Source organism: Protopterus annectens, chromosome 10.part0 (genome assembly GCF_019279795.1).
Source record: "Protopterus annectens isolate FY-2018-M chromosome 10.part0, PAN1.0, whole genome shotgun sequence".
NCBI classification, from domain to species: domain Eukaryota; kingdom Metazoa; phylum Chordata; order Ceratodontiformes; family Protopteridae; genus Protopterus; species Protopterus annectens.
In genome coordinates this window covers 1,225,409,906-1,225,422,683 of record NC_056744.1, presented here as the reverse complement: position 1 = coordinate 1,225,422,683, position 12,778 = coordinate 1,225,409,906, and positions in this window count along the sequence as shown.

Genomic DNA, 12,778 nt, shown 5'->3' with positions numbered 1-12,778 from the left:
CAGCCTGGGATGACATGCTCGACAAGCCACGATGCTTTGCTAGGGATGGCTTGCACCTGTCACCCATGGGCTTTTGGATATTGGCAAAGGCTCTTGCTACCCCCATAGTGCCTTTTTTAGGCAAGGCTCAAAAGAAAAAAACACCTCCATAGGTATCACAAGGGATAGGAAACTAATAGTAATGCTACTCAACGCCAGCAGTGTAAACCTCAAGATGCATGCACTGGAAACTGTCCTTAGCATGCAGAACATCAATATCTGTGCAATAACAGAATCCTGGTTCAAGGCTCCCAAAAGCACCCCAGCACTGCCAGGTTATACCTCATACCATGCTTGTCGGCCCCAAAACTTGCACCGAAACAGAACAGGAGGGGGAGTATCAATATTCATCAAAGATACACACACCTCCAGGTTGGTGGCACAGCATAAAGCATCAGAGACTATCCATGTGCAACTAACAGTAGGTAAAACTGTCTTCCAGTTCATAGCCTGACACACACCACCCTCCCAAACCCAGGAACCCCACTTGGCCTTCCTGAGAATGCTGGAAATATGAAGGTATCTCCAAACACCATTATATTGGTGGACTGCAACTACCCAAACATAGACTGGGAGCATTACTCTAGCTCCAACACCCTAGCTCAAAGGTTCCTAGCATTTATACACTCAAATGCTATGGAACAACTTGTTACTACTCCCACAAGAGGGGGAAACATACAGGACCTGTTCATCACCAACATGGGGACTCTATGCTCCAGACCAGAAGTGTACCCCTCACTGGTAAGATCAGACCATAAACTAATCTCACTGGATATTCACATCCCAACCCCACCCCCTGCCCACAAAACCACAGTGTAAAACTTCTCTACAGCAAATTCCACACCCCTCAAAACTGAGGTGGAATTCTTCAAAGCCCCCCGGGCCTGTGGAAAATACGGCCCAGACCACAGAATCCTTTATAAACGCATTCTATGAACACCTTCAGGAATGCATGGATCATGCAATCCCAAATAAAAACAAGACCCAATCCTACAAAGGCAGACATCCTGTCTGGTGGACCACAGCCATAACCAAACTACACAACAGAAGGAGGAAGCTACTAAATGATAGAGAAAAAACCCCAAAAGGGGAGGCATCTCTGTTCAGTGTTAGCAAAATACTACGGGCACTCATAAAATCATCTAAGGACAGCTTTGAGAGATGAAATGCACAGGACACTAAGGATAATCACAAGGCTTTCTTCAGTTATGTTAGGAACCTGGGTGGGAATTCCCAGATATGCTCAGAATTAGTCCAAAATGTCAAAAGACTACACCGAACCCACAGACATTGCCAACATCCTAGCTGACAGGTTCAGCACAAACTTCTCACCCCCCTCCACACCAGAAGGGCAAATATCTATCCCAGCAGAGTGCTGCCCCGCTGACATCTCAGATGCTCAGGTAAGAGCCGCCCTCTCCAAAGCAAATAACACAGCATCAATGGGACCAGACGGTGTCCCGGGCTGCATCCTACATGAACTCCAAGATGAGCTAAACCCAAACATAAAACTACTGTTCAGTCTCAGCCTTACCACAGGTTATGTACCCAAAGAGTGGCGTACAGCAACAGTGGTCCCTCTCCACAAAGGTGGTGCCTCAACGGATCCTGGAAACTATCGCCCCATAAGCCTGACTAGCTTGGTCTGCAAAGCTATGGAAAGGATCATCATGGACCTCATACATAAAGATATTGGGGACCTACAGACACTGGATCCTACCCAGTGTGACTTTAAGGGCAGATCCTGCCTCTTACACCTGGTTGATTTCTTTGAAATAGTCACCAAGGCCATTGACAAGGGGAAGGTGGTCCACACAGCCTACCTGGACCTCGCAAAAGCCTGTGATACAATACCCCACTTGGGCATTATAGATAAGCTCACCAGCTTAAATATACATCCCTATGTCACTAGATAGGTTGCAAACTGGCTCAAGGACAGAACCCACATGGTTATAATTGCTGGAGCCATGTCAGACTCCAAACCAGTTACAAGTTGTGTCCCACAAGGCTCAGTCCTGGGACCTCTCCTGTTCGGTATACATGTCTCGGAGGTACAGGCCGACACGGAAGGACTGTGGCTGACCAAGTTCGCGGCTGACCGCCAACTGGGCACTATAATTGACTCTCCAGCCAACACAACCATCCTCCAAAAGGGCCTCATAGAAACAGACAACTGGTGCCAGAGCCATGGCCTCAAGCTAAATGCCACAAAGTGTATAGTCATCCCCTTTGGCAAAAACAAAGTGGCCACAAATGACCACATAGGTGGTAATCTATTACGTACGGAAGAAGTAATTAGGGACATGGGGACCGAAGTTGATAGCAATCTCTCATTTGACGACCACATGGCCAAAGTGGTTAGAAAAACATTTTATATAGCCCACCTAATCATGACAGGATTCACATCTAGATCAGGGGAGGTCATCGTGCCTCTTTACTCATCCCTCATCAGGACCATAATTGAGTACAATGCCCCTTTTGGGATTTACCTTACCAGACACCTGCAGCAACTGAAAAGACCAGAAAAGTACCTCACCAAGAGGATCAAATGGCTCAAACAGATGCCATATGCCTCCCGGTTAACATAACTCCATACTCAGTGGCATACCACCTGCTCAGAGGCGATCTGTGCCAGACGTATAATGCCATGTCCAACCCGGAAGTAATGGACATGCTGCACCTCAGAAAATCAAACTCCCATCGAGCTTGGCGCTCAAGAGACTTGAACCTCAGCACTAACATCAACAGGACATGCTGGAGGGACAGATTCATAACCCAGAGGCTCCCTTCACTCTGGAATAAAATCCCAGTCCAGGTTAGGCAGAGTCCCTCATTGACCCTCTTCAAGAGGAATCATGATGAGTGGATGGGGGATTGTAGGTGTACCCTGGGTATCAGTTCGTGTCAATGTTAGACAGAGGCACAGTATACTAACCTCAGAAAAGGGCATAGCAACATTAATCTAAACTGGGTGGTGAAAGCCAAACACACTCTGGCTTGGCTTATAAATTCCCTAGGGCAGATAGCCTAGTATGAACCTATGAACCTATACCCACACCCCCAGGTTGTTGCCACAGTGTGACGCATCACAGACTATCCACATGCAACTAACAGTGGGTTAAACTGACTTCCAGTTCATAGCCTGCTACGGACCACCCTCCTAAACCCAGGTAACCCACTTGGCCTACTTAAGAATACATGAATATCTGCAGGTGTCTCCAAACAACAATATATTAGGCAGCTTCATTTACCCACACATAGACTGGGAGCATTACTGTAGCTCCAACACCCTAGGTGTAAGGTTCCTAGAATCCATACACTCAATTGCTATGGAACAACTTGTTACCACTCCCACAAGAGGGGAAAACATGCTGCACCTGATTATCACCAACATGTGGACTATATGCTCCAGACCAGAAGTGTATCCCTCGCTGGTAAGATGACACCATAGACTACTCTCACTGTATATTCACATATCAAATGCAGCCCCTGCACAGAAAACCACAGTCATAAAGTTGTGTAATGCAAATTCCATGTATTCACATGAGGCAGGCTTCAGACATGGGAACTATTTAAGGTCACAGGTACATATTTCTATGTGGCACACACATACCTCATGTGTGCATTGACATTACTGATATAATCTATGTCATGCAATATTAAGAGCAACACCCTAGGCACATGGACAAACTGTGTGACAAAAACACACATGGCATTTGTAGGATTCAAACCCCTACCTAACTATGTTATGACACTTGAGAGAGACGCATTAGCAGAGCGCGCTATTCACATTATTGGGAGGTTCCCTTCTCCTGCTATACTTATAGGGTGCTGACATCATCAGTGTTTAGAAAGAGGAATGTGCATCATGTAGTGTGTTCTACTAGTTGCCAAAAGGGACATTTCTTTCACACACACTAACCCCCCTCACCCAAAGACACACACACTGAGCATTTGCAGGATTCAACCCCCTACCTAACTATGTTATGACACTTGAGAGAGACGCATTAGCGGAGCACGCTATTCGCATTACTGGGAGGTTTCCCTTCTCCTGCTATACTTATAGGGTGCTGACATCATCAGTGTTTAGAAAGAGGAATGTGCATCATGTAGTGTGTTCTACTAGTTGCCAAAAGGGACATTTCTTTCACACAGAATTGCACACACACTAACCCCCCTCACCCAAAGACACACACACTGAGCATTTGCAGGATTCAACCCCCTACCTAACTATGTTATGACACTTGAGAGAGACGCATTAGCAGAGCGCGCTATTCGCATTACTGGGAGGTTTCCCTTCTCCTGCTATACTTATAGGGTGCTGACATCATCAGTGTTTAGAATGAGGAATGTGCATCATGTAGCGTGCTCTTCTAGTTGCCAAAAGGGACATTTCTTTCACACAGAATTGCACACACACTAACCCCCCTCACCCAAACACACACACACTGAGCATTTGCAGGATTCAAACCCCTTCCTAACTATGTTATGACACTTGAGAGAGATGCATTAGCAGAGTGCGCTATTTGCATTACTGGAAGGTTTCCCCTTCTCCTGCTGTACTTATAGGGTGCTGACATCATCAGTGTTTAGAAAGAGGAATGTGCATCATGTAGTGTGTTCTTCTAGTTGCCAAAAGGGACATTTCTTTCACACAGAATTGCACACACACTGACCCCCCCACACCCAAACTCACACTCAGCATTTGCAGGATTCAAACCCCTACCTAACTATATTATGACATTTGAGAGAGAGACGCATTAGCGGAGCGCACTATTCAAATTACTGGGTATCTGTTCTTCTCCTGCAGTATTTATAGGGTGCTGACATCATTATTTATATAGAAGTATGTACATCTATTACTATCTGTCAGTTAGGGGGATAGCATATATATGCATTAACAGCTGCCTACTTCAGGGTCAGATATGCACATCAGCACTGCCAGGTTATGTTTTATACCATGCTTCATGACCACAGGACCTGTAACACACAACACAACCAGTTCAGACCACCCCTCCCATATCCAGGACACACACTTTGCTTCCCTGGGAACAGTGTAGGATATGAAGGTGTTCACATACACCATTACAGTGGTTAACGTCAGGTACAGGTATATTGTGTGGGGGAACTACTCAGGCCTCAACAACATCACCCTACAGCCACTACAATTTGTGAATCCATGTGCTATGGCAGGACCACTCACCACAGCCACAAGGGGGAATACATATTGGACCTGACCATCTGCAACATGGGGACTCTATGTCCCACACCAGAGGTAGACCACCATTGTTAATATCTGACCATACCCAACTTTCCCTGGACATCCATATCCCATCCCCACCCCCAGGCAAGGAAGTCACTGCAAACAAAGTATTTATCAAAAGCAGACTTTGCACTTGTGAAGACCGGGGTGGAAGACTTCAAAGGACCCATGCTGGGGGATTATACAGGCCTCTCTGCATAATCCTTGACAATTGCATTCTATGAGCATCTGGAAGGTTTGCATTGATCATGCTATCCCAAATAAACCCATGACTCCTCCACAACAGGAGACCTGTCTGGTGTACACCAGCCATATATAAGCTGTACAACAGAAGGAGGGAGCTAATACATTACAGAGCAATATCCCACAGAGGGAGGATGTCTCTGAACAGTATTGGCACGACACTTCAATCCCTGAAACTCATCACGTCAAAGTGTTGAGAGTGAAATTGTCCAGACACTGCAGATGAGGCTCCCCTCAGTCTGTAATTGACACCCAATTACCGTTATACGTTCTCACCAACCCTCTTCCAGCAAACACCAGCCACATGGATGTGACATTGCAAATTCAACCCCTGGGATCTCCACTGTGTCCCTGCTTGATGGAGGCACAGCACACTAGCCTTAAACGGTGCCTTCTGTGACCTACTTTACAGAGGCACAGTAGCCTACTGTACTGGGGAGGCAGATGCCAAGCACACTCTGGCCAAGCTTGTATTCCCTAGGGCACACAGCCTAGTATTGACCTCTACACCCATATGTTTAATTTTCAGATGCACAATATTTGTTGCTGATAAACTGTTTGCAGGTCTTTATTGCCATAGCTTTCCCTGTTTCTATGAACAACTTGTGTATCTGCAGAAGATGTTTGAATATGAGAGGATCCACTATTTAACTTATGTGTCTGTAGTCATTTAACTGTGTGCACTGGGCAGATTGCTGTATTGTGGTTGGTTCCTGGATTAACACATACAAATACCAGATATGTGTGGCCAACTGCTAAACTGAGATATGGCCTAAGTGTGTGAACATGCCCAGTTCAGGCTTTCCATGGCTTGTTGCCTGACATATGTTTCATTTATCAAAGTGTGCGAGCATGCCCAGTGTGAGCTTTCCATATGTTGAAATCTGCAGTCCACCACATTTGTGGTTGTGTATGAACTTCAACAATATTTCACATTTATAGTTGTGTGTTGGGAGTCATGTTGTGTACTTACTGCCCAACTGCTTTGTGTCTGAACCCAACAGGGATTATACTGTGCCTGCAGGGTTTCCATGGGATAGTTTGCATACAGTTGTCAACATCCTTTCATACTGACCAAACACTGTAATATCGTATAGTGTACTGGTTCAGTACTTTCACTGTGGTGGAAAGTATCCTGGGTTTCAGTCCTATCACTGCTTTAAATATTCATAGTGAGCACACCAGACTGGTTAAGGGCCAGTTGTGCACATATGACCATGTTGCATTTTGTTCAGATATGGACTACTTAAACCAGGCTTGTCCAACATTGATAGTGTATTCCGCAACTTGGGTGGACATTGACAAACACTAGCGATGTGCCCTAGGCCATTTCTACTGCTAGTCAGAGAGTGTGTTTGTCCTTCAACACACATTGTAACTGGATTTTGCCATGACATATTTCAAGGTTAGTATACTGTGCCTCTGTCTACCCGTGACATAACAGTGATACCCAGGGTAATACCATCTCCCATCCACTCATCAAGATTCCTCTTGAGGAGAGTCAATGAGGGACTCTCTGGCTAACCTGTACTGGGAGTTTACTCAAGAGTGGAGGGAGCTTCTGGGTTATGGATCTATCACTACAGCATGTCCTATGTATGTCAGTGCTGGGTTCAGGTTTCTCATGTGCATAGCTCACTGGCATTCAGATTGTACAAGGTGCAGCATGTTCATTGTTTCCAGCTTGGACATGACTTTATACACCAGGCACAGATTGCCTCTGGGCAGTCAGTATGGCACTGTGTGGAGCTGCAGTTTGTTTAATCAGGCAACACATGGCATCTGTTTGAGCTCTTTGATCCTCCTGGTGAGGTACTTTTGGGGTCTTTCCAGTTGCTGGAGGTGTCTGCTGAGGTACATCCCACAGGGGCCATTGTACTCAATTGTGAGGCTGATGAAAGATGACTGAAGAGGCACGATGACCTCCCCTGATCTAGATCTGACTACCTTCATGATTAGGTGGGTATATGGTATGTTTCTGTAACCACTACAGCCACATGGTTGTCAAATGCAAGATATCTATCAACTTGTGTCCCCAGGTCTCTTATTACTTCTAAAGTACTTAATGGGTTAACACCTATGTGGTAATTGGTGGGCACTTACTGTTTATCCACAGGGGATGACTATACACTTTTCTGCAATTAGCTTGATGACATGGCTCTGGCACCAGCTGTCTGTTTCTATGTGGCCCTTTTGTAGGATTCTTGTGTCAGCTGGAGGGTCAGATATGGCGCCCAGTTTGTAGTCCTCTGCAAACTTGTTCAGACACAGTCCTTCCATGTTGGCCTGTACCTATGGAAAATATATACCAAACAAGGGAGGTCCCAGGACCAAGCCTTGTGGGATGCCAGTTGTAGCTGGTTTGTAGTTTGACATGGCTGCAGCATTTCCGACCATGTCAGTTCTGTCCTTGGGCTGGTTTGCAACCCATCTACTGACATAGGGGTTTATATTTAAGCTGGTGAGCTTATCTATAATGAACACGTGGGGTATTGTATGGAAGGCTTTTGCAAGGTCCAGATAGGCTGTGTGGACCACATTCCCCTCATCAATGGCCTGGATGACTGTTTCAAATGAGTCAAACATGTTTAAGGGGCAGGATCTGCCCTTAAGAAAGACACGCTGGGTAGGGTCCAGTGTCTGTAGGTCCCCAATATCTATTTCTGAGGTCCATGATGATCCTTTCCATAGCTTTGCAGACCAAGCTTGTCAGGATTCTGGGGTGATAGTTTGCAGTATCCATTCAGGCACCACCTTTGTGGAGAGGGACCACTGTTGCTGTACACTGCTCTTTGGGTACATATCCTGGGGTAAGGCTGAAATTGAGCAGTAGTGTTATTTGGCGTTCCATTCTTCTTGGAGTTCATGTTGGACACAGCCCAGGACACCATCTCGTACCATTGATGCTGTGTGTTTTGCTTTGAAGATGCTGGCTGTTACCCTCAGCATCTGCAATGTCAGGGGGCCAGCACTCTGCTGGGATAGATATTTGGCATTTTGGGGGGGGGGGGGTTTGCACTGAACCTGTTAGGTTGGATGTTGGCAATGTGTGTGGGTTTGGTGTATTGTTTGTAATATTTAGTAATTCAGAGCATATCTGTGAATTCCCAACAAGGTTCCTACCATCAGTTAAGAAAGCCTTGTGATTATCCTTCGTGTCCTGTACAATTTGTATCTTCATAGGTTCATACTAGGCTATCTGCCCTAGGGCATTTATAAGCCTAGCCAGAGTGTGTGTGGCTTTCGCCACCCCTTGCTATGTGAATATTATGTCCATTTAGGGTTTTACTTTACTGTGCCTCTGTCTAGACGTGACACAGTGAAGACCCCCAGTGTAAATCTACGATCTCCCATCCACTTGGCAAGATTCCTGTTGAAGAGAGTCAGTGATGGGGCTCTGCCTAACATGGAGTGGGATTCTGTTCCAGAGTGTATGGAGCCCCTGGGTTATGAATCTGTCCCTCTAGCACATCCTTTTTATTTATGTGTTGAGGTTGACATCTCTCGCTCTCGTGGCTCTGATAGATTTGGATTTTCTGAGGTGGAGCATGTCCATTAATTCTGTATTGGACATGGCCTTGTACATCGGGCATACATCGCCTCTGAGTATGTAGTATGTGACTGCATACAGCTGGGGTGTCGTCAGCCAGGCAGCATATGACAAATGTTTGAGACCTTTTATCCTCTTGGTGTGGTACTTTTGAGGTCTTTCTAACTGCTGCAGGTGTCAGGTAAGGTACATCCCAAATGGGGCATTGTACTCAATTATGGGCCTGATAAGAGAAGAGTATAGGGGCACAATGACCTCTCTTGATGTAGATGTGAATCCTTTCATGATAAGGTGGCCAATATAGAAGGTCTTCCTAGCCACATTGGCAATGTGAATGTCACATGAGAGGTTACTGTCCACTTGTGTCCCTAGGTCCCTGATTACTTCTTCCATATGTAATGGATTACCACCTATGTGGTAATTTGTGAGTACCTTGTTTGGTATTTGGAGAGACATTCATACTCTCCAGTGTCTTCAGGAAGGCTGAGTGGGGTTCCTGGGTTTGTCTGTAGCATGCTACAAACTGTACAGCAGTTTTGCCTATGGTTAGTTGCACATGGATGGTCTCTGATGCTTCATGCATTGTCAGTAACCTGGACGTGTGGGTATCTTTGCTGAATATGGATACTCCCCCTCCTTTTGTGGTTTGGTCCAGGTTTTGGGGCCGAAAAGCATGATATGAGGTATAACCTGGTAGTGCTGGGGTGCTCTCAGGAGCCTTGATGCAGGTTTCCGTCACTGCACAGACATCAATGTTCTCCATACTGGAGAGGGCCTCAAGAGCGTGCATCTTCAGGTTTAGACGTCTGGCATTGAGCAGCATTACCCTTATGTTTTTTCCACTTATGTTTTCTAGGGAGGAGGGTTTGTCTTTTCAGCCTTGCCTACAAAAGGCACTATGGAGGTGGCAAGAGCCTTAGCCAATATCCAGATGCCCAGGGGTGACAGGTGCAAGCCATCCCTGGCAAAGCAGCGTGGCTTGTCAAGCATGACATCCCAAGCAGACAGACATTGGATCCCCTTGGAATGACACCAGTAATTGAGCCAATTGTTAAAGCTGATCATTCTGTGTTTGTACTGTGGCATCATTCTTGGTGAGGGTAGGATGCTGCTCAGGGTCAGAGTCATACCGGCCTGGCCTACATAATCGGAGAGCTCCTTTATGTCTCTTTTCATGTAGTCCAGGGAGGTACGTCTCAGGTCATTCACACCAGCATGGACAATGACTGAGTCATAGTTGTACTTGCTTTGGAGTGACCTGCGTGCTTGTGTTATGTGGCGGATTGTAGCAGCCTATAGGCAGCTTACTGTACCCTTTTCCTTGTTTAGTCTGGTGAGCAGGACATCAGTGTGTCTGACTATGGAGTCACCTATTACAAGTGTATCAGGCATGTTGTTTGTCCTTATGGGCTGTGACTGTTTGGCACACCGACTTTGTGTACTATGTGTTGCATGTGCTATGTTTTGGAGGTAGTGGTTGCTTGGGTGTCTGCTTTGGAGGCCTCTGTTGATGTGGTGGATTTTTAATTAGAGCCTCCGGGAATGTTTTTCTGTGTTTATGTCTTTGGTTTGCAGTTGTGATAGGTCTATGTGAGACTGGGTTTGTGGTGTGTGTGGTTACCTTCTCCTCCTGACTAGTTTTGACAGTACTGAGTTGAGAGAGCTCAGCCTCCAGTTTGGATAAATGGTTGCATCTCTCACATATATTTGTATTTCTTGGGGGGAGGAGGGGGTTGTCTGTGTACATGGGGCAGGTGTAACATTGCCCAAGATTCACAGATTCAACATGTTGTAGCTGGCCTTAGTGGATTTCATGAGTGGCCATATTTTATTGCCATAATACTGATCAGAGATTACTTCCCTTTTTGGGTTTGCTCTATCATGTAGTAGCTTCCTCATTCTCTTGCATGGTTTGGTAATGGCTGGGGTCCACCATGCCAGATGCCTGCGTGTATGGTATTGGGCCTTGGTTTTATTTGGGATTGCATAATCCATGCATTCCTGACAGTGTTCATAGAATGCATTTATAAAGGGTTCTGAGGTGTGGCCCATATTTTCCACAGGCACAGGGCCTTTAATGGATTCCACATCAGTTTGGAGGAGTGCAACATTTCCTTTACACATGTTTTTCACTGTGGTTTTCTGGCCAGGGACTGTGGTCAGGATGTGAATATCCAGTGTGATTACTCTATGGTCTGATCTTACCAGTGAGGGATACACTTCTCATCTGGCCATAGAGTACCCATGTTGCTGATTATCACATCCAGTATGCTTACCCCTCTTGTGGGAGTGGTACATTGTTCCTGAGCATTTTGGTTTATGGATTCTAGGAACCTTTGGCCTAGGGTGTTGGAGCTGGTATAATGCTCCCAGTCTATGTTTGAGTATTTTCAGTCACCCAATATAATGTTGTTTGGAGAGCTTGATATTTCCATGTGTTCCAACATAGGCCAAGTGCAGTTCCTGGCATTAGGAGGGTAGTCTGTAGCAGGCTACAAACTGGGAGGCAGTTTTAGCCACTGTTACTTGACCATGGATAGTCCATGCTGCTTCTTGTTGTGGTACCAACATGGGGGTGTGGTTATCCTTGACAATTATTGCTAGTCACCCTCCTTTTGTAGTTTGTTCCATGTTTTGGGGCTGTAAAGCATGGTATGAGGTGTAACCTGGTAGTGTTAGGGTGCTCTTGTGAGCCTTGACCCAGTTTTCTGTTACAGGACAGATATCAACATTCTCCATGCTGAGGGGAGTTTAGACTGCATGCATCTTGCAGTTTAGACTTCTGGCATTGGGTAGCATTACATCTAGGTTCTTATCCCTTGTGATACCTATGGAGGTGGGTTTGTGTCTTGAGCCTTACCTATTCAGGGCACGGTGGGGGTGACAACAGCCTTTGCCAGTATCCAAAAGGTCAGGACTGATAGGTGCATGCCATCCCTATCAGGTGGAGCATCGTGTCTTGCTCAGCATGTCATTCCAGTCTGGCACGCATTGGATCCCCTTTGACTAACAGCAATACTTACGCCAATTATTGTAATTGATCATCTCGTCTTCATATTGTGGCATCATGCTTGGTGAGGATAGGATGTTAGTCAGGGTCATCAAGTTTGCATATACTACATGGTGTTACATTGCTTAACACATGGCAATCATGCCTCAGGTGGTGCTGCAGGGCTGTCTATGTTGGATGCACATACTACACTCCCTGTACATGTTTGATAGCAGGTTGTATCAACTTAGGCATCCCTTTTACTATATGTGTGAGCCAGAGAGAGGTATCATTTCCAGGGTTCCTACTGAGCCAGTGTATGTGCTATGCATTGCCGCTTTGCCAAGGCCAAGGCATACTGGGCATGCCTCCTTCTACCTACTGGGGCAGGCTCAGGTTGTTCCTCCTCCGAGTCACACTCTGCCTGTGATTGGCTTGGTAATGGTGGGGGGCTGTTTAGCCCAGCCCAATGCTGGTCCTGCTGCAGCTCTTTTCACAGAATCATATTATGTAGCATAGCACATACCATGACAATTTGGGTACATGTAGTTGGTGAGTACTGCAAGGCTCCACCAGATGTGTCCAGGCACCAGAACCGTGACTTGAGCAGCCCAAACACACGCTCGATTACATTTCATGTTTGTGCGTGTGCCTCGTTATGGCGGTCTTGTTCAGGTGTGTGTGCATTTCTGAT